The 22,378-nt window shown below is 42.8% G+C and overlaps 1 long non-coding RNA gene across 1 annotated transcript in view; it reads right to left on the bottom strand.

The window, feature by feature from the left end:
• Positions 1 to 22,378, bottom strand: part of LOC147005663 (uncharacterized) — a 78,408-nt gene that overhangs the window by 48,217 nt on the left and 7,813 nt on the right. The window contains exon 2 of the long non-coding RNA XR_015046785.1: positions 1,468 to 1,531. This is a non-coding gene — a long non-coding RNA (uncharacterized LOC147005663). The remainder of the gene's footprint in view (positions 1 to 1,467; positions 1,532 to 22,378) is intronic.

Genomic DNA, 22,378 nt, shown 5'->3' with positions numbered 1-22,378 from the left:
TGACCAGAGATATAACACAGGAACAGCCACAGACAATATCCAATACACGTTTGTGTACATGAATTCATATGTGCTTGCTCCACTATACTGCATATGTGGAGGTCAAATGACAACTTGTGGGAGTCAGCTCTCCTTTTCTACTATATGGGGTCTAGGGATTAAACTAACGTCTTCAGGTTTTGCAGCAAGTGAACCTTCCCACACACCCAAGTTCTTTTCTTCTTTTTTGACCCACCTAGCCCAGTCTGATACTAAATTCACTATGTAGCCAAAGGTGACCTTCAACTGCTGCTCTTCCTGACTCTACCACCTGATTCATTGGGCTATAAGCATGCAACATCACACCTGTTATGTGTGGTGCCAGTATTGAACCCAGGATTTAAAGCGTTAGGCAAGCATTCAAACAATTGAGCTACCTCGCCAGTCCCTGATCAATGATCGTCCTTCCCTCATAGATGAAACAATAGAAAGATAGATGATAGATAGATAGATAGATAGATAGATAGATAGATAGATAGATAGATATTAGATAGACAGATAAATAGATGATATGTATGTTTGCGTGCGTGTGTGTGTGTGTGTGTGTGTGTGTGTGTGTGCATGTCTTTATGCTGGTGTCTACAGAAAGTAAATCCAAGAAAGCAGAAACAAGATGTAAAGTAGAAAAGCCAAAAGAATTTGAGAGAGTTATCAGAAGCATAACAACACTCTCCTCAATCATCAAAAGTACAGATTAAGTAGATAAAATTGTTGCTTTTCTGCATATTTAGAAGCTAAAGAATAAAATGAGCATTCTGAGTGAGGAGATGCCTTTGGATCTGTCTTTACAGAGAAAGCAGTGGGTTCCCAGCTGTTGAGCAGATTTAGACTAGAACCTCCCACTGAACAATCGGCTAGAGGCAGCACAGGAAAATGCTTTCTTTGCTCTAATGTGATCTAATGTAATTATTTCCCATAACAAGACAGTTTCTACAAAAGCTTTATTGATGACCCATATACTTATCCTACCCTGGATTGACATGTGTGTGGGATTTCCGTGGTTAGAGAGGCCCTAGTTTACCCCAGCCTCACTCAAACAGAGCAAGAGGCAAGGTACAGGAGAACAGGAAGATACTGACCATAGAAAACCAGCTAAGACCGCCCATAGTCTGTTGGTAAGCCAATCACTGATGAGCATGCAACCTTGAGGGTCAATCATAGATGACTCTTCAATTTAGGAACTTCTAAGATTTGTAAACCGCAGACAGGCAGTGAGCAGGTGGGGGGTGGATACCTGAATGGTCATCTCAGTGAGCAGAGGGGAAGGTGAATGAATACCTGCATAGGCATCTCAGTGGAGCCTTAAGGTGAGCAGTGAAGCAGTTTCCACCGGTTCAGCCTATCACCAGCACACATGTGCTCTGCTGAGAGAAGCCCCCACAAAACGCGCATATGATGAGGAGTGACAAACAGAATCTCACAACTTACCCTCCTGAAATACAGCAAGCAGCCTTTAACCAAGACTCTCCCCGACTCTGTCACAGGGTAGCTCCTGTGGACACACAAGACAAAGCCTTTACTCTGCTGGGGAAGGGAAGGTGACAATGTGGGTTTTGTATGTTTATAGACCTCATTTTAAAGACACAGCAATATTGTCGTGAAATGTTGAAGGGTAGTCATATGCACAGAGAACCAGAACTTACTAAGGACTTCTTCAATACAGCGGCTGAGAAAAGTCTACTTGGAAAAATGTGTGGTTACCGATATCATTAGCATTCTAAAGTCTTCTACTGTGCCTATATAGTCCACTAGTGTCTTTGATCTTCTCAGCAGAATTAATAGGTCTTGAACGCTAGGAACAAAGCTGAGAGATTTCCGAGATTGTGCCTACTGAGTACATAAAACCTTTCCTAGGATCAGATGATAGCATCCTTCAAAGCACCAGCCTCTAGTGCTGTGCTTCTAAAACACCTGTGTACATGTGTTACCGATCCTTGAGAGTATTGGTAAGCTGTTTGGAGACTGTGTGGCTACATCCACTTTCAGCACCAGTGATGAGCCAGTCAGATCGCCTCTCTATGAGAATGGTGTAAACAAGCTAGCTGCTGTGCATGCCCTAGTTTTATATGCCTTACAGAAGATCACAGCCTAGGATGACGCTCTGTGGGCTAAAACATGTATGGCACATTTTTTTTTCAAATTAATGTCCTCCCTATACTATTCAGCTACATCATCATGAGCAAGTAAGCTAAGGAAATATTCATGCATAGCCCACGGAGTTGGATCATGTAATCTGTAGATATAACCTTACTGTTGACAAGTGTGCTTCTTTCCTCTAACCTTGAAACTAGAGCTAAAAAAGCAGAGGCCAGAAGACATAAGTAGGCTCTCTCAAAACAGAGAGTGTGGAAGGGCCTGCAGGGACTTTGACTCTGAAAAATCTGGTGTAAGAGGCTAGATAGCTCCACTTAACTTTGATGTACGACTCAAAAAACTATGAGCTTTGGCTCCCTGTAGATCCAATAAAACGAAGACTCCCCACTTACTTGTGGCTCAGCCATCAGGCCTCCAGGGGCCTCCGGGGGCTATTGAAGAGGTTTGAGGGGACTGGTGAGATGGCTCAGTGGGTAAGAGCACCCAACTGCTCTTCCGAAGGTCCAGAGTTCTAATCCCAGCAACCACATGGTGGCTCACAACCATCCGTAACGAGATCTGGCGCCCTCTTCTGGAATGTCTGAAGACAGCTACAGTGTACTTACATGTAATAAATAAATAAATCTTAAAAAAAAAAAAAAAGAGGTTTGAAGGCATCAGAGCAAGAAAGGTGCAGGCTCAGGCTTAACAGCTGCCAGCTCTCATAGACATAGGACCTCCTGTGGTGTCCCACCAGCCTAAGAAGATCTAGAATCACTTTGGATGCAAATCTCTGGGCATGTATCTCTGAGAGGGAGCACTGTAGACCGAGTTAACTGAGCGGGAATATGTACCCTAGATATGGACAGAACCATTTCGTGGGCTGGGGCCTGGGACTGAATTTTAAAAGGGGGGGAATTAGCATTCATTACTCTCATCCCCTCTCCTGATCACAGAAGTAACATGACCACCTGCCTCACATTCCTGCCTCCATTCTTCCCCAACCAATGATAGGCTGTCGCCTCAAGCTGAGAGCCAAAAGAAACCCTTCCCTCTTCAAGGCACTCTTGTCAGACACATTGTTACAAGAACAGGAAAAGAGGTAACCAAAACAGCTGGCCCTCCATGCCCTAAGTTAACCCTTCTTTCTATCTGTGACTGAGAGGTAAGTTCTACCAACCTCACAAGGCTGTAAGTTATTTGTGGAATGCTTTCCCTAGACACTTTGCCCACAGACTTACAGAAACCTCAGGTGAATCTAGCCATAGAACCCAGTGCGAGGAACTTGGACTCTGCTGTCTGTGTCTCTGGAGGCTCTCTTGGGGAGGCATTGGTAAGAGCTTAAAGATCCTTGTGCCAACATGACAAGAAGTATTATCTTCAATTGTTATGTAACCAACAAATGTGTCCACACACAATTCCACAGCCCTTAGTATCCAATTTCTCTCTCTCTCTCTCTCTCTCTCTCTCTCTCTCTCTCTCTCTCTCTCTCTCTCTCTCTCTGAGTGTGTATATGTGTGTGTGTGTGTCTATGGTTACTCACTGTATATATGTGCTGGTGGCGAGTCTCAAGCGTGATTCCTGAGGAACTGTTTCAGACACCATCTCTTCCTCACCTAGAACCCAATGATTAGGCTAGACTGACTAACCAGTGAGCCCCAGGGATCCTGTTATCTCTGTCTTCCCAGCACTGGGATTACAAGTGTACACCATGGACTCAGCTTGACTTTTAGCATAAGTTCTGGAGAGCAAACTCAGATCAGTTCTCGCACCTTCACAGGAACTCCTTTACCCCTGAGCTGTAGCCCAGGCCTTGCCTCTAATCCCTAAGAATGGGCACCTTCTCTCAGAAAAACAAAGTTCGTGTGAGGCAGTAAAAAATCCTTCTCTGCTCACGCCCTCCTACCTTCCTCAGAACCATCCAACCTGCGCCTGTGTAAGCTGAACAAAGGAGAGCTGGTTCTGCTAAATGAAGAAAGCCATCTGCCAAATAAACCGAGTATTAATCACCTGAAAATAGCAGCATCTGTTTATCCTCTTGCCTTTTGTTTATTATTTCCGTATACACTGTGTTGGAACCCATTTCCAGAGTTTGGGGGGTGTAGTGAAAGGCTCCTAACTAGAGGTGACAGAGGACAGGATTAGGGTCCTCATCACCCGGCTGTGTGGTACTGAAGACAGACATTGGGAGAATCAGAAAGAGATCAGTTTCCATTTCTCCACCACCCAGATCCAGCCCTCTGTCCCCTGAGGCATCAGGAGGTTTGAATGCAAAACTTTGCTCTGTGTTATGTTTCAAGGAATTTGAAACACAGCAGATTGAAAATCTTTAGATTATTCATCGAAAACTCTAGTATTTGGTTTTACACATAAAGATGAGAGGTCCCCCAAAACTGTTGGAAAATGTGCCTGGTGTAAGAATTTTATCTCCTGGAAGTTCGCATCTTCAAACCCCCACCATTGCTAACACCATCACCACTTGTCTAGAGTCTCCTATGGATCTGTAAGAGCACTGTGAGCATTGTGTCGAGTAACTCATTTAGTCTGAACATTCACTCCTCAGTGGAACAATGTAAACCATAATTCATAAGTGTAGACACTGAGGTGTGCAGATGCTCATGTCCAAACACAAAGTTCAAACAGAGCAGAAGCATCACTCAGATCCAGGCGAGCCTGACTCCCAGGCTCAGGCTCTTACTTTATTGATCAGATGCCTCCCTACAGTCCCAGTGACTGAGACTGATGACTTGATCTAGCTACAGACTAAAACATCCATAACTCATTTTGTAATAACTGAGCACCAACGACAATCAGAAGACATTGAGTACATATGACACTTTGAAACAGATAATGAAATTGTGACACTAATAATTTGTTCTAAGGGAAAAATAAAGAAATGTGTGCTTTTCAATCTCCCAACTTGAAGTGGGGCTCTCCCCAGCTGTCAGGAAATGGAGACTTCCTGCGGCCTGTGTTTGCTAACACACCCAGCCAACCTGCTTGCAAACATGTTGACGACATTAAACACAGGCTGGATGTTCCCATGAAAGACAAATACTAAAAATGAGCTGCAAGCAAAGATGAAAGGTCTTTAGGAGTACACACCACCAGACAAACTCTTTTTTTGTTATTCTGTTTGTTTCTGAAACAAAGGTGTTAGCGAGTCAAGGGAGACACATCTCAGCAATCAGCAGATTCAATCCAGATCAGATCATTGAAATCCTCCACAGGCATCAGGTGCTATACTCCACAGACAGAGACAGAGAATTTGGAGGTGGGGCTAGCACAGCCTGTTTCTTTCTGATTGGTCTTAGCATGAGAATATAGATGAGGAGAATTCAAAAGACACATGGTATTGGTGTCATGTTCTTCAATGTTAAGTGAATGGGTGACAGTATGATAAGCTAATCATATCAATCCAGGGGAGGACTCATCCCTTGAAGGTAAAGGGAAAAGGCCGTGAAATTACTGACAGGACAAATTACTCTCATTCTTCTCATCTTCCCTCTCTTCCTCCTCCTCCTCTTCTTCCTCTTCCCCCTCCTCATCCTCCTCTTCCTCTTCTTCTTCCACCTCCCCTTACCTCTCCCCTCCTCCTCCTCCTCCTCCTCCTCTCCCTCCTCCTCCTCCTTCTTCTTCCTTCTCCTTATAACAGGGAGTCAGTATGTATCCCCTCAAATTCACAAACCTCTTGCACCACTCTACTGAGTATTGGAACTACAAGTGTATACCACTATGCCAACTTAATAACTTCTTATTTTATACACTACTGGAAATTTAAAGTTCTCTTTAAAATGTAATTCCCAGCCTGTGTGGCATACAGAAATGCAGAGTTATGACTGCCTTTTCTTTCTGGATAAATGCCAGACTTTTTGCTAAGCTCTTCTCAGAAATCTTTTGTTTCTATACTCACTTTCATTCATGCCTTTATTTAATCATCTAATAAATATTTAAAGAATGCATGCCACATGCCTGGGACCAGCCAGCTAACAGAATGTAAAGAGGAATAAGATCTGCACCTTTGATCTGAGTCCTCAGGAGCTCCTATTCTAATTCTATCTCGTGTGATTAATGAGTCTTTAGCTGGAAATGTACATGGTACAGAAGCCAGCAAAGAATATAACTCGGCTTGGGGCAGTCAGAAAAGGCTTTATATAGGAGCCAGACTTTGGCTGAGATTCAGGGGAGAGGGCAGTTGTAGAAGAGTGAGGTCAGAAAAGATGTTCCACACAAAGGTCTGAAAACCCCACATCCCTTTGGGTTAGAAGCACAGCATCTCTTAATCCAGAGGTAGAAGGATAAGGAGACTATGATACACTTAAAATATTTTGAAGCTTTCTGAGAAACTGACCCATACTAGTTTAGTAATGGTGAGTGTGGTGGGAAGTACAACATTTACTTGTCACAAACTATCCTCTGTTGATTTGACCCCATGGCTCCATTACATCTTTTGAAAACGGAGTCCACCAGAAGCATCTACAGCTTCAACACAGGGAGACTCCTGAGCAGTCCTTGCAGGAACAGCTGATACTGCAGACTTTCTCTGCCACCTTCCCACCAGGCTCTGCAGCACTGGCTTTGGCAACTACATTGCTATTGTGCTAAATCCTGGGCCATCTGATCTCCCCACCACCCGCCCTTCTCCTCCAGCTTCTTCACATACTGTAAGCTCATTCTCTCTGCCCTGCTATACACACTTGAACCTTCAACTCCATCTTGGGGCAAGTTCAGCCCCAGGACACAGATTTACTGGATCTGTTTCTAATCTCCTTTGTCAATTGCCAATGTCACTTTGAACTAGGGATCTCTTCCGCCAGAGTATCAGAGCCTAGTTTATGCTCCTTTGTTGTTGATGTGCTTGGATAACTTAATAAAAGGCCTGAGTTCTGCTGTGAAGCCAATTAAGATGCCATCTCTGGGCTATAACTGGTCATGTCCCTTGCCTGCTGTCCCAGTTTGCTATTTATTTCTGTGGATAAAACACCAAGTCTAAAAACAACTTAGAAAGAAAATGGGATGAATCTGTTTACATATCCTGATCATAGTCTATCACTGAAGAAAGTCAAAACATGAACTCAGGTTGGGAACCTGCAGGCAGGAACTGAAGCAGAAGCAGTGGCAGATACTGCTTACTTCCTTGCTCCCCAAGACTTTCTTAGCCTGCCCTTCTATAGAATCCAGGACCATCTGCTCAAGGGTGGCACCAGCCATTGTGTGCTGTACACTCCCACATTAATCATTCATCAAGGGAATTCTCTACAGACTTGCCTACAGATCAATATGATAGGGGCATTTCCTCAACCAAGGTTCTCTCTTCCCAGATGACCTGGGCCTGTGTCAAGTTGAACAAAAACTAAACAACACATCCACTATCTATTTGCAAGGGCTAACCACGGATTACATTTTATAATCCACAAACACTCCTAGGATTTGTGGGTCTTCTTGGTGATATTTCCAGATGGCTTAACATTGTGCCAAAAAGATCAGTTAAGAAGCATCTTCAGGCCGGGCGTGGTGGCGCACGCCTTTAATCCCAGCACTCGGGAGGCAGAGGCAGGCGGATATGTGAGTTCGAGGCCAGCCTGGTCTACAAAGTGAGTTCCAGGACAGCCAGGGCTACACAGAGAAACCCTGTCTCGAAAAACCAAAAAAAAAAAAAAAAAAAAAAAAAAAGCATCTTCAGGATGAAGAGCTATGACACCTACAGGAACCAAGATATTTATGTCATATTGACACAAATGACATTAGGGTTTCTTGATAGGGTTTTATCTCAACAAGCAAGAATCAGCACTAACTGGTTCCTACTTTCTGTCTTTCAGGCATTCAAAGAGTTGCATGCAACATTGAGGCAAGAACTGCACTAGATGAGGAAAGAGAACCTGCAGAAGTGAGGGCAGTGCTCTTCCCATTGGATGCTCACCAGCGAATGGTCCCACACAGATTCAAAGGCAAGTGTTCCTACATCAGCCAATATTATTTAAGCTAGCTTCTGGGAAACTGACTTAGTGAGTTTCTTCTGTGGCAAAGTTGAATTTGTCCAGTCTCCCATCTGCTTTCTAGGCATGTGTCCTACCTGTTATTAATCCTCAGTAATTGAGCTGGTATCCAAGCAACAATAGCAGGCTGCTAGTGTCACGGGATCTAAGTCAATGTAGCTGTTCAGACAGAAACATAATCAGAGAATAGTCCTTGGAGATAAAAAGCCCACCTGGTGAGTTGGTAGGAGTGGCTGCTACCATCAACATAACTGAGGCTTGAATCAAAGATGTTGCAGTGAGCAGAGGGTAAAGTTTCCACAAACCTTGCTCATGCCTCTTTACCCCAGTTTTGTGTCTGTCTTTAGCCAGCTCACAGTTACTTTCTGAAAAACTGCTTGGTCTTTTCTTCATCCTGTTCAGTTTTCCACAATATCTGGGGCTCTAGACAAATGCAGTTGCCAAAGCCAGTGCTGCAGGGCCCGGTGGGAAGATGGCAGAGAAAGTCCGCAAGCCCTAGTGACCTCCTGTCTCCTATAACCCTGCACTGGAGAGATGGGCCCATGTGCAGCCATAGCCAGGTTATTTACTTACGTGTGTACTGGAGATTCAAAGTCAGGTTGTCCCAATTGCACAGGAAGCACTCTTACCCTCTCGGCCATCTTTCTGGCTACAACTTATGCTATTTATTTAAAGTTAGGGTAGGAAGTTAGCCCCCAGTGCTTACTTATGAATGTAGTTAGTTGTTGTAAACTCAGTCACACTTATCCTACGCATGATGAAATAGGCTTAGGAAAACAGATGAAGGACTGAGCACCAAATTCTTCAGAGTACACAGGAAATGACTTGAGCGTGGGCTGTTTTCGGTGCCCCCCTCAAAGAAGGAGCAATGGTAACAGGGGTGTAGGCACTGAAGAAGTCAGCCAAGGAAGGTGAGATCTATGGAGCTCTCCACTGAAAGTCAGCTGAAAGAGCCTTCATTCCTGTAGGCTCCGTCCCAGGGACAACCTTTGATCACTAATTCACCACTTAGCAAATGAAGAACTGGCAAGTATCAACTGAATTCATGGACTATATGGAGGGAAGGGAAGCTGAAGCAACTTTCCAGCCCCAGGCAGGTCTCTTTGAAGCCAAGTGAGTTCTGTGACCTCATATCATGAAGGGCAACAATGGGAAATTTCTTTGGAATTGCTCCATAAATCTCTAACAAAGACAGACTGGTTTGTTCAGGTACTATCCTTATACGTGAGGACAGAGATCCCACATAGTTTTCAAAAGGACCTAAAGAGGCAGCTAGCAACCAGGTTTTGTAGGGTAAGATTAATTGCCTCCATCCTTTCAACTAGGCTGTTAAATATTACCCAGAGCTGCTTATGAGGCTGTTCCCTGGAACTGCTTACCTGCAGTTGTCCAGTACTGGCCAGCATTAGTAAAGGGGATTTCATAGGTGGTAGCTGACCAGTCAGTCAGTCATCATGTGTTTAGTGAGCAACAACTAGCTGTGCAGCCCTTGTTAGTTCTTCTAATAAAGAATGCTATAAAAATGAAATGGCAGATCCAGTCCAACTTCACCCCTCAGTAAAAGAGATACAAACAAATGTAATAGTGTAGCACCTGGTTAAATGGCCCTAAGAGAAGAGCAATGTCACTTAGACTAAGGACACTCTAACTTCTACTAAGCAAGAACACTCTAACTTAGACTAGATAAGAACATTCTAATTGATAAGAACAAAGGATATTCTAAATTATCCTGGGGAAGGATACTCAAATTTATAATAAGTAAGGGCATTCTAATTTATCCTGGGTAAGGATACTCTAACTTAGACTAGGTAAGGATTAGCACAGTTTCCTAAGAATGTAGTGCTGAGGTGGAGGGGTGTGTCATTCATGATCATGGGTTACATTCAACATATTCAAATCCACTGAGTAACTAGTAAATATGAATTATTCACATATATATGCATATGCACATATATATGTGTATATATAAATATATATATATATATATATATACATATTTATATATATATATATACCTCCAAGTGGACCAGAATTAGGAACAGCCACTATAAGTTAATTGTGAGCAATATGAACTAGTAATTTCCTTTGAGAAGCATCGGGGACAGATGTTTGAAGGAATAGTAAGTCAAACCCTCAACAATTTGTTCACTAATGGCCAGACAAATGGAAGGGATGACAGAATCCCATTCACAGGAGAACAAAGTACTGGATACACACCTGGACGGCAGAAAGAGAGCAGGAGATGCAAAGGAACTGCCAGGAAACCACTTCTCAGTGCAGCGGTGAAACTGTGCTTACTACTAACCTCCTGCCCACCCCTTAGGACAAATTTCTCCCTAGACACTCTCAAGCCTCGTAGTTCAAGGCCTACAGTCACAGCCTCCACAGGCCAAGCTTCCTGAGCTTCAGCAGACAAGGAAAGCACCGCCGTGAGACACTAGCTAATCCGTAGGAAATGAATTCCAAGCGTGGCGAAGACTACTTCCGGGTCACTTATCACAGCTTCTGCAGTGTCTTTTCTAGCCAGCCCTTCACCCTGTGCAGTGAGTACACAGCGGCAAGAACAGAGGAGTGAACTAATAATGTAGCAGACACAGGCAACCAGTGGTTCATGAAGCAGAACCAAGTAAAACCCATTAGCAGGTCCATTTGTGCATGCATGTGGGTTATAAAGCCAGAGGGAATTCATGCATATACAAAGAGACAGGTGTTCTAGCCGTCATCAGAAGTGGGCTTCTCAGCAGGAAGTCTCCACTGTGTCTGCTGTTATGGAGAGCAACTGAGGTCATGAATCTGTTCATCTCTTTAGACGTGATTTAGTTAACATATACTATGCATGTTCTCTTCGCCAGACACAGCTCTGAACACCAAGCACACAGGACAAAAGAAGCCCTCTTCCATGCTTGAGCAGTGAAGTCAGAGAGAAACTTGGAGTGGCAGGGTGAGCAGCGTTCCCTAAATGAGGATTCCTAAATGAACTGAGTATATGTAGTCATAGGCGCAAAGCAGGGAGGGTCAACAGGAGGGAGACATTAAAAGTGCCATCAAGTTTGAGGGGAGTGGCCTGCACAGTCATTCTCACTGTAAAGACTCAGGATAAACAATAGATGGAAATGGCAAGTGCCCATGATTTTGTAAATGGACAAGAAAACATGGAACCCACATGCAGCTAATATGTAGGTATGGTTTAATAGTATTTAGCCATAAAATGAATTTTGGTCAATTACAGCAAAATGGATGGAATTGGACGTCATGGGTTAAGTGAAACAAGCCAGGCACAGAGAGATAAATCAATCACATTGCAATGTTAAAAGCTGACCTTGGTAAGAAGAGTTAAAGAAATGTGGGTAGACAGAGAAAAAAATAAAGAATCTGATGGCTCCCTGCGCTAGAGATTTTCTGTTTCCAGAAGACATTGTAAGGAAATGGCAGGGAGGCATGGGGATGGGTATCTAAAGGAGGACCAAAAGTAAAGCAGGAGGACCCAGGGGTCCTGTAAAACACCAAGCCAGCTTCCAGTTAGCAGGCTCCTAGCCTTAGGCCCCTTCCATCCCAAAGGGATAAAGCAGTTACTTTCGCCCTTTCAGGGTCTTGGTCTTCTGTTGTTCCATTCAGTTCTTTGTCTGTGCAGGACAAGGAGCTTGGCAATTTCCCACATGACCAACAGCACCCCTCTTACCGTTTCTGGGGACTTTCATCTAGGACATAGACTCGACTGAAAATCTCAGAGAATGGCTTGGAAACATCATCCTGAGGGCCATATCTGATCAAGGGAACACTTCAGCAATGACTGCCATGGTGGGAACTCAGGTCAGCCCTACCTCCACCTAGTAGAGAACTGGGGCCCGCAGGGAATGAGATGCTTAGACACTTTATGGCTGGGTAGAGATTTCTCTTTTGAGAACCAGGGCATAGACTCATGCTGTCACTCCTACCACAGAAACCAGACCTCAAGGAACCAACCCCTAAAGAACTGACAGCATCTTGGCTAGGAGAAATCAGAGGACAGGGCAGATTCCCACTGCCACAGCTGGGAGAAGCCATGGAGAAGGTCATTATCTTCCTGACCCCACACTGGCTCCTGGGTTGTGAATGGTGAGGTAGGTGAGGTAGGAACCTAGGAGTAGACAGTCTGGATAACAAAAAACAAAAACAACAAAAAAACTTTGTCCTATTTTCTCTGTTTCTTGGGCAATTCTATAATGCAAGTAAAGACTGAAGTACTCTTGATAACAAGCTTACTTTGAGTTCAAGGTGGGAACTGCCTTCAAATGGAGCCAGCAGTGAGGGAGCTACAAAGGGAAAGTTTGTCTCTGTGTAGCAAAGCCTCACTGGACACTGGTACCCCTGAGGGTCTTTAGCTATTTGTCTGTAACCAACATAGTTACTATGGGATGGATAGCAGCTCTGACATTACAAATGTCACCTCCACGCACATACACCTCATCCACCTCCAGCTATCCCACCCCCCAACACCTCCCCACATGCACATCTTATCTCTGCTATGTGTGCAAAGCTCTCTGCTGCCCATGCAAAAAACCCTGGGATCAGGAGTCTCCATGATGATGGGAACTGGAGAGGGGAGGGGGTCGCTTGATGTCAGGGCAGGAGTGCTGGCTATGGGGATGTGGGTGAGGCTCTCCTAAACAGGCCTTGCACAGAGAACACTGCAACAGTCAGTCAGTGGAGAAAACAGAGGCAATTGCCCCAGTCAAACTTTTCCAAGTGTCAGTAACAGCTGAAGATAAAGTTGTATCAGCTTGCTGGCTTCTTAGGATCAGGTTGGTTGTTAAGTAGGAGAGAGATGAGGGCTCCCACTGGGTCCTAATGCCTGTTCTTCTGCCCACTGCCCAACCCATTTTCTGTATTCTTTCTTTCTGTTCCATCAGACCCTGGGCACGCCCATTTGTTTTCACTTCCCAGTTGCTGGGACATAAACAGACTAACATTCCACGTTCTCTAGATTACATACACACTGCTTGCTTGCAGATAACAAATTTGGAGGGGAAAAGGCCGAAATGGGGTGTTTACTCAAGAGTTTGTATCTTTTTAATCCTGGATTTCACACAGGCAAAATAAGGAGTTCACTCAGGTCATAGGATACTGAAGGGTCATACAGGACAAATATTCTAAGCAGGCTCCTGCTTACTTCACAGTCACTGAGGAAGAAGTTGAGGATGCAGGCACCCATGCCCATGTCACTAAAATCTCCACAGTACTCTCTGAAGAGGGAGACAAAGACCTGGGAGATGTTCCAATCCATCTTCCTTTGTCTACGGAAGGATGAGTCATCAGCAAAGACTCTCCTACATTGTGCCATACCATTGGGAATCTCCAGCCCAAAGATATTAAGGAAAAAAAATACCTGGATTACTTTTTTCTGCACACAGACCTAGCCTAAATATAAACTGAAGGATTAAAAAAAATCCCCCCATGATCTAACTAAAATTGTTTGAGGATTTCATGTTTAGGAGATTCAATGCAAAATTTTGATAATCCAGCCTCATGCAATTTAAGTCAATTCCTTGTGGTACTTGAAGGCATATTCGATGTTCACTTTCATCAAAGTGCTTTTAAACATTTTATTATGGTCATGCACTTCCCCTACTGAGTCTGTTGAAGGCTGTGCTGCTATGCCACGCTGACAGATGTTATGCTTCATAAATAAACCCTTCTTGGGACCTTGGATTATCACTCTGCTGCACTGCTGTGGTTTTTGTCCTTACAATTACCTTACAGTCTTTAATCTGTCATCTTCAATGAACCTGGTCTGAGGTATTCTCCGTTCTGCTTTTCAGCAGTGCTTTATTGTGGCGTGGTACTCATGTTATTCTGAGTTCATAAAAACACAAAGGGCGAGCTGCTTACTCAGAGTCCTATGCTCTGGATGATAAATATCTTCATCCTAATCTTTTCTTTATGGTTTAGATAGAATTCCACCCACACAAGTGCTTCTGTCTCGCCTGAGTAACTCATTCCTGGCTTGGCAGCTTCTGTGAAGATTGGCTTATGAAAGCTCTCATTTTCTTTTGAGGTCAGCTTTTATGACTTGGAAATATCATCTGCTTTCTTTACATTTTCAAATTATTTTTTTCTATTGTCTTGTGTATATATTGTGTGTACTTGTATATACACGTGTGTGTGCACGCGCGCGTGCGTGTGTGTGTGTGTGTGTGTGTGTGTCCTTGTCTGTGTGTGACTAAACCTGCATGTACTGAAGGCCTGAAGTTGATGCTGAGAATCATCGTGTGCTATTCTACCCCATTTACTGAGGCAGCATCTCTCAAGCATATCCAGAGCTCACTGTACAGCTCAGATAGTTTGACAGCTTGCTATGGACATCTTGGTACTGTCTACATTCTGGTACTGGAGGAGGCCTCTAAGCTAACCAGGCCTTTACATAGTTTCTGGGAATCTGAATGCACTTGAATACCAAATGCTTTGACTGCCGAGCTAACCTCCAAATTTCATTTCCCCTAATGATGTAAATCCCCGGTGTTATATATTTGCAGGTATATCTTTTTGTCTTACATTTTTAGTCATTGTGTTCTCTGTAATTTCGTTTACAGAACCTAAAATGATCCATGAAATTTAACTTTTAAATTAATTTCTCATTCCACATTTCCATTACTTGTTTTACCAGCCACTGGTGCTTTTTAACTGCTTTTCTATGTCTAATTCCTTTAGGTGGAAGTTTCCCTCTTTACTTATTTTAATGCAGTAGGTTTTTTACATTTTGTTTTTATTTATATATGAATATATGTTTACATATGGGAGGGTGGGCATTGTGTACATGAGTGCAGCTCCTGCTGAGACCAAAAGAAAGCCTCCGATTTCCTGCAGCTGGAGTTACAGGTGTAGTGAGCTGCCTGATATGTGTGCTATAATCCAAATTCAGGTCCACAGCAAGAGTAGTAAGTCTTCTTAGCCACTGAGCCATCTCTGTAGTCCTTCGTGTTGGGTTTCTAATAACACAACTAAACATATTATAAGCTGCACATGTCTCTCATGAGAAGTAAGGATTTCATGTGACTGTCATACAGCAGCAACGCAGGAGTGTGGCTTATCTGTCAAACAGGTCTATTTCTAAGGAACTTCCTTGGCCACCTCTGTATTGTTTATTTCTGCCTTTATTGAATTTGAAACTATAAAGCACATAGAATCAAAAGGTAAAAACATGCATTGTAACAATAGGCATGGTGGCACTCATCTGTAATTCCAGCACTCAGGAGGCAAGAATATGACAAAGTTCCAGACCTGGTGAGCTACAGAATGAGACCAGGTCTCAGAAAGAAAACAAAAATGTAAAGTTCTTCCATGTTATTCAAGTAACTAGTTTTCATCATGTCATTCAAGTAACTAGTTATCATGTCATTGTTGAAATAGCTTTGGAGTTGGTATCCCCCACAATCAAGACATGTCTTATAGACACCTATTCTTCACTTATGATCTTAGGATTTTACCTGATATTGCCTCATCAGTTTAGCTGATGTTTAGGAATGACTCATATGAAACAGTGTCACCTATTATAATTATTTAAAAGTTCCTTAGTCCTCATAGTTTTGCTTTATGTACTTAAGCAATTGATAGTTTTTGACTGATGAAAGTAAATACAGGGTTATGGTCGTCATCGCTTATTTAGATGGTATCGAATTTGGCAACATACAATATTTCTTTTTAGTTTGTTTTTAAGTTTAACCATATCAACTGTTACTACTACTTTGCTTCTGTTTGACTTGTGGTCTTGGGATCCATCTCCTATTGTACTTTCTTTAACTTTTGCTTTTCTGTAGATGGCAACATGGATATGACTGGTTTAGGCCAGTCTAACACTCTCATTTCTTTTTTTTACAAGAAATAAATAAATTAAAAGTAACCAATATATTTTGTTATAAATTTACTTTAGGGTCTAGAGAGATGGCTCAGTGGTTATGTACCATCTAAGAGCCTAACACAGCTGTCCTCTGAGAGGCTCTACCCCAAAACTGACTGAGACAGATGCAGTTACCTACAGACAAACATTGAATGGAAATCGGAGATCTCAAGTGAAGATTTAGGGGAAGGATTGAAGCCTCTGGCAGCCCCATAGGAAAAACAACAGTGTCAACAAACCTAGACCTCTGGAAGCTCCCAGAGACTGAGCCTCCAACCAAAGAGCATATACTGGCTGGTCTGAACCCCCATCTTCCTCCCAGCAAATATGCAGTAGAGGATGCCTTGTCTGGCCTCAGTGGGAAAGGATGTCCCTCATCCTACTGATGCTTGATGAACCAGGGTTGGGGGATTCCTGTGAGGGCAGGAGCTCAAGGGGAGGAGGAGGGAGGGGGAAGGAGGGGGAAAGAGGGGGAAGGAGGGAGAAGGAGGGGGAAGATCTTTATGAGGGGGAACAGGGAGGAGTTGCAGCCTTTGTGATATAAGTAAATCTTTTTAAGGAATTATTTATTACTATTCATAAGTACACTATAGCTGTCTTCAGACACACCAGAAGAGGGCATCAGATCTCATTACAAATGGTTGTGAGCCACCATGTGGCTGCTGGAATTTGAACTCAGGGCCTGTGGAAGAGCAGTCAGTGCTCTTACCATCTGAGCCATCACGCCAGCCCAGGAAATAAATTTTAAAAGAGCATTGTCCACTATTACAAAAGACCCAGGTTCAATTCTTAGCATCCACGTGCAGTTTATACCTGGAGTTGAACTCCAGTTCCAAGGTATCTGACAGCCTCACACCAACGCACATAAAATAAAATTACATAAATTATTTCAGAAATTACTTTAAAATAATGGTTGTTCTGCTTCTGTGCTTATATAAATATTTATTGCATGTGTTTTGCTTTCTTTTCCCAGATTTTGACTGGCTTACTCCTGGTATCATTTGTGATGTGCGTGTTCTCCATTTGGGGTTTCCTGCACTGTTCTAGTCCATGAGTCCTCAGTTTCCCTTCTCCCAGAGATTATTGCCTTTTATTTTTAATTCAAGTGTTTCCAATTATTGGATTTGATTGAAACTTTTTGTTTTGTATTCATATATGCATATAGGATGTGTTTGGACTCAATCCACCCATCATTCTGACCTCTGCAGTGTCCCCAATGTGAGCCTCCGTATTTTATTTCCTCCCTTTTCCCCTCTATAATTTAATACATTCTGTAATGATTCAGTGCTGGCTGTATGTGCATGAGTATGGGACCATGGGCCTCCAGGACCCTCATCCCTGTAGAAAATTGACTCTTCTTCCCCAGTGGACATAAGCCAATCGCTCCTCAGCTAAGGGGTGAGACTTCATGAGCCCCTTCCCCATCCATGCTGGGACTCTGACTGCCTTTGTCTTGTGTATGTCTTGAGCATGCAGTCCTAAGTATTGTTGAGTTTAGGTGCACAACTGCTCTGCCATGTCCCACAAATCCTATCTTGTCACAGAAGCCCACTCCTGGCTCTTACACCGTCTTTCCATCCCCTTCCTTTTAAACCTGAGACTGAGGGTCCAGATGTCTTGCTTAGATCTGAAACTCACTATTTTTGGACATTAAATACTAGGCAGTTTTCCACATGACATGCCATCTGCTCAGCTTAGGTACTGAAATTCTCACCACAGTTCCAGAAGACAGCCCTTAAGGTGAGGAAGGCACAGTGGCAGGACTATAAGGCAGCTGTGCCCATTACATCAGATCGGAACAAGTGCTGGTTCTCAGCTCAATGTCTGCTTCTCGTTCAGTCTGGGAACAAAACCCAGGGGATGAGGCCCACAACCTTTAAAATGAGTATTCTCATCTTAATAAGCCTAATCTAGAAAATTCCTCACAGATATGTCCAAGGAATTATTCCATGGTGACTCTAACTCTTATCAAGTTAACTATCATGACTGACTATCACATCTCAGCAGACCCTCTGAGTACCCCTTTGAGATTTTAGAGCCCAAATGGAGTTCTCCAATATGCTGTTGCATATCCTTCCCTAGCCTGGCTGGGTTTTTCTGAACCCACTTCTAGATTTTATCTGAACTCCTTCTCCAGGAAGATCATACTGAATCAGCAGACCTCTGTGTCTTGCTGGCTGACCTCTCCCTGTGCAAAGTCTGAGACTGGATATGTGGGTATGTAAAACTGCCCATGGCTTCTCTTCATCTATATGCATTGATTGGTTTCAGTGTCTATTTATGTTTCAGTGTCTATTTATTGCATGTAAGGCTCTCTCAGTGGACTGCTATTTAAGCCTATGACTTAAAAAAAATCTATGCATAATGCTTTTAATAGGTTTTGATGCCTTTTCTGCTCAGGGAAAGAAATCTTTATCACATAAAGAGTAAGTCATTCTCTTCTCCAGCCTTTCCTTGCTCTGTCCCAGTAGCTTCTATTTTTACCTGCTAGGGGTTTTGTATTAAATCCTCAAGTATTATCATTCTCTTCCTCTTTATATTCTTTGCTCTGTACCTCGAAATATATCATATATTTGGTCTTAGATCTCGACAGTAACTAGCTTCTTTGATAACTTATAAATACTGTAGTTGGAAAACCAAATATCTGACTTAGAAAATTACCATCAGAGCTCAAATTGCCTTTAGTTGTTTACATACACACACACACACACACACACACTTGTCTTTTCTATTCACTGGCCATGTATTCAGCTTGGAAACCCATTTTCTTTCTAGCATCTATGTCAGTGTAAGTAGACTGTGGTTTTCTCAGTGTCCTTGTTGGCTACTGTGTGCTTTTTTAGGAAGATCCAAGAGTAGCATTCTGAGAAGGCAGTGGTATCTACTCTCCGGATACTAAGGAGACGGTGTTAGCTCACTTCTGGATACCTGGAGTAGGGTACTCTCCTAGGATTAGGTTAAAGAGGCACCAAGATATATCATTCTCTCTTGAATTCGATAAAATCAAGCAAATTGTAGCAAGAAGTTTCTTTGAGAAATGAGATATCACACAAGTCACAAGTTTTTCCCAGTAGTATTCTACTTGTTGTTGTAGCTGTGCAACTTACAATGGTCAATTTCCAGGCATTTTTGTTCCTTTTTAAAGATCTTCCCCACTGGATATTATTCAACAGAACTTGAAGCCACTCCATTGGCAAACTATCAATTGACTGGCTCAAAGGAAAGGTGCGGAGTGAGATTCCTTCAACATGGTGGATCATGGGCTCCTCTTCATCAATACAGCTTTGTACGATGGGATAAATCTGGCTGCTTTCTCTTTGGTGTTTCTTACCTGGTTATATCATGCTCCCAACCTCTGTTCTGCAAAGTGCCCTATATGCTCCCCTACAGACATCATTCTTGACACATGTCTCAGGATTTTCAGGTTATTCTTGGTTTCCCTCATTATCTTTCATAGTCTGTGATATTTCAGACTCAATTAAAATGATGTACTTTTCTAACTAATAAGTGATACAGGTTGAAAACATAATTTTAGAATTAGTATAAGTTTAAACAATAAGTTAGGAGTGGTATCAAACCACACACACACACACACACACACACACACAGCATACACATATAATCTGAGTGACTTCACTGGCAGGAAATAAAATGTAGACTCAAGCAAGGTGTGCTGTCTCACTCCTGTGATGCCAACACTTAGGAGGGAGAGGCAGAAAGATCAGAAGTTCAAGTTCAGTCTCAGCTACACATGGAATACCAGGTTAGGTTACCTAACTACACCAGGTTAGGGTAGGTAAGAAAGTGTGTCAACAAAACAAAGTGAATGAAAACTTAAAGAACAGCTCATAAACTCATATGTAAGCTAACATAATATGTGACTGACTAAAATACTGGAAGAAACCGGATCTGATTTGAGTTGGGTCACAGTTGCCTTGCTTAGCATCCAGATCATTCGGCATTGGAAAAAATGATGTATTTTTCTAATACAGGAGAGGGTGAGTCTCCTTTGATTTATGAAGAAGTCATTTGAGACTTTCTTCTCTATCACCATCCCCAGTTCATGCTTTCTGTTCATTTTGACTAATGCATTCCACAAGAGTTCTCTGAAAACAGAGAAAGTTCCAGATTCCACATGACTCCCAGTTATCAAGATGTTTTGTTCCCTGAACTTTTGTTTTAAAGTACGATTTAAGGAGCTGAATAGACAATTCTGAGGTAAGAACACTGCTGCTCTTTCAGAGGACCTGGTTGGACTGCTCGTACCTGCATGGCAGCTCACAACCATCTGTAGCTCCACGGCTATGGAAGCTGATGCTGTCTTCTGGCCTCCACAAGTACCAGGTAAATGTGGTACACAGACACCTATGTGCATAAATTAACATTTTTTAAATTAAAAAGTGGAGGTTTAATGTCAAACGCTGATAATGCACCTACTATAAACCTTTATAGAACAGAAAATTTCAAGTTTTTGTTCCCAAAGTCTTTAAGCAAGCTGAATTTTCAAGGCAACACACAGTGGGTTTATGCATGTTTGAGTCACATCAGACTCTTGGAATCCGTAGGTCTTAAAGGATCCACCAGAAACATTTTCTGGAGGGTCAGCCCAGACCTTGTCTGTGGTTTTTCCTTCTCACTCCCATAATGGTACCAAAGGTTTCTCATTTCAGGAGCTAAAAGGAAAAGGCCAAGATAAGCTGTTCTGCCCTTTTGTCTCCTCTTTATCCTCCCTTGTTACATGACACCTGCCTCTACAGGAGTCAAGCAAAGACAGTAAAGTGGACTGGATAAGAAGGAGGACAGAGCATCCTCCTCTTCCACCTCAATGACCCTGACGAAGTCTAACGCCACGTCAGGAGTGAGGCTGAAATGATCCAGCCTTCCATGTGCAGCTCAGCATGTAGGGTGCTCTTCATTTCAACTCAGCCACCCCTCCCATTGTGGAAATCCATCCTAAATAAACACAAAGATGGGGACCAAGAGTTCTGAACAAACACTTGAGCAAAGCCTTGTGCTGATGGAAAACAGAAAGGTTCTTTCTCTTCCCCTGTGGGAACCATGGGGTTATCACCACAAATGAGGGTGGTCCTCTCCGCAGAAGACACCAGTTAAAAAGATGCTAGGATTTCAAAACAGAAGACACGTTTTAAGGGGAAAATGAATTCATGAAATGAATGTCAAGCTAAGTTTTAAAAGTCGTCATATCAGAAGTTCTTTTTGGCTTGTGGCTTAAAAATCATTTCCTGCACAGCCCAGTGTTCTTTAATAGCAAATACTCACCCATGTACTGTCAGCTGTGTGAGGTTTGTTTTTATTTTCTTCTTTTGCCTTCTATTTTTCTCAAAATTTTACTTATTTCCCTTTCAGATTATTAAAAACCTTTTGTGTATGTGTGAATCCACTTTTGTACACACGTGTGACACTATTTGACAACACATGTGTTAGTGTATGTATATATCTGGATAAACTTAGGCATGCATGTATGAGTCTGTGTGTGTGCCTGTAGGTGCACGTGTGCATGTGTGTGCATGCTCACATATACGAGTGTGGGTGCTCATGTGGAGGGCAGTGGATAATATTGAGTGCTGCTCCTCCTTGCCTTTTCCTGTGTTTGGGACAGGGTCTTCACCACTGCATATGTGAAGCTAGCTGACCTGAGAGTTTCTGAGGACTCTCTGTCTCTGCCTGGCCATCTTACTGCTGTGGCCCTGGAATCACAGTCTGTGTCCTCACGTGCTCTTTCTTGAATGGTTTTGCAGATTCAAACTCAGGTCCTCCTGTTTGTCCTGCAAGAGCTCCACCGCTAAGCCATCTCTTTAAGCCTGTTCATTTATTCTTAAGGCAGAAGAGACTGGGACAGGCTTTGTTTCAGCACTTTCATACACATTGTACTCTGCCCACATTTACACAGTGAATGGAACTTCTGGTCTCTACCACCTGTTTTGACCATCAGCATAGAGACAGCCACGAAAATATCCACTCCATAGACATTACATTATGAAATGAGAAAATGGTTAAGATTTTTCTAGATCTTTAGAATGTGACAAACTCTTAAAAGTTATCTAAGGCCGGGCGGTGGTGGCGCACACCTTTAATCCCAGCACTTGGAGGCAGAGGCAGGCAGATGTCTGAGTTCAAGGCCAGCCTGGTCTACAGAGTGAGTTCCAGGACAGCCAGAGTTATACAGAGAAATCCTGGCTCGACTGGGGAAAATAAAAAAAGTTCTCTAAATAGCAAAGTAGCAAAGATATTACAAAAATTATACAAGTTGTACTTTTTTGACTAGCTGGGCTTTTTACAACACACATTTATCCTATGTTAAAAAGATTTTGCCCCATAGCTCTTCCTCCTTCTAAGATGTTGGCAACACGAAGTGAGCCAGTAAAACACTCACAGG

Source organism: Mus caroli, unplaced genomic scaffold, assembly GCF_978045245.1.
Source record: "Mus caroli unplaced genomic scaffold, Mus_caroli_1 scaffold_3, whole genome shotgun sequence".
In the NCBI taxonomy this organism is placed as follows: domain Eukaryota; kingdom Metazoa; phylum Chordata; class Mammalia; order Rodentia; family Muridae; genus Mus; species Mus caroli.
Note: the sequence above shows the minus strand (reverse complement) of the source record. Positions and strands in the feature narration are given on the sequence as shown.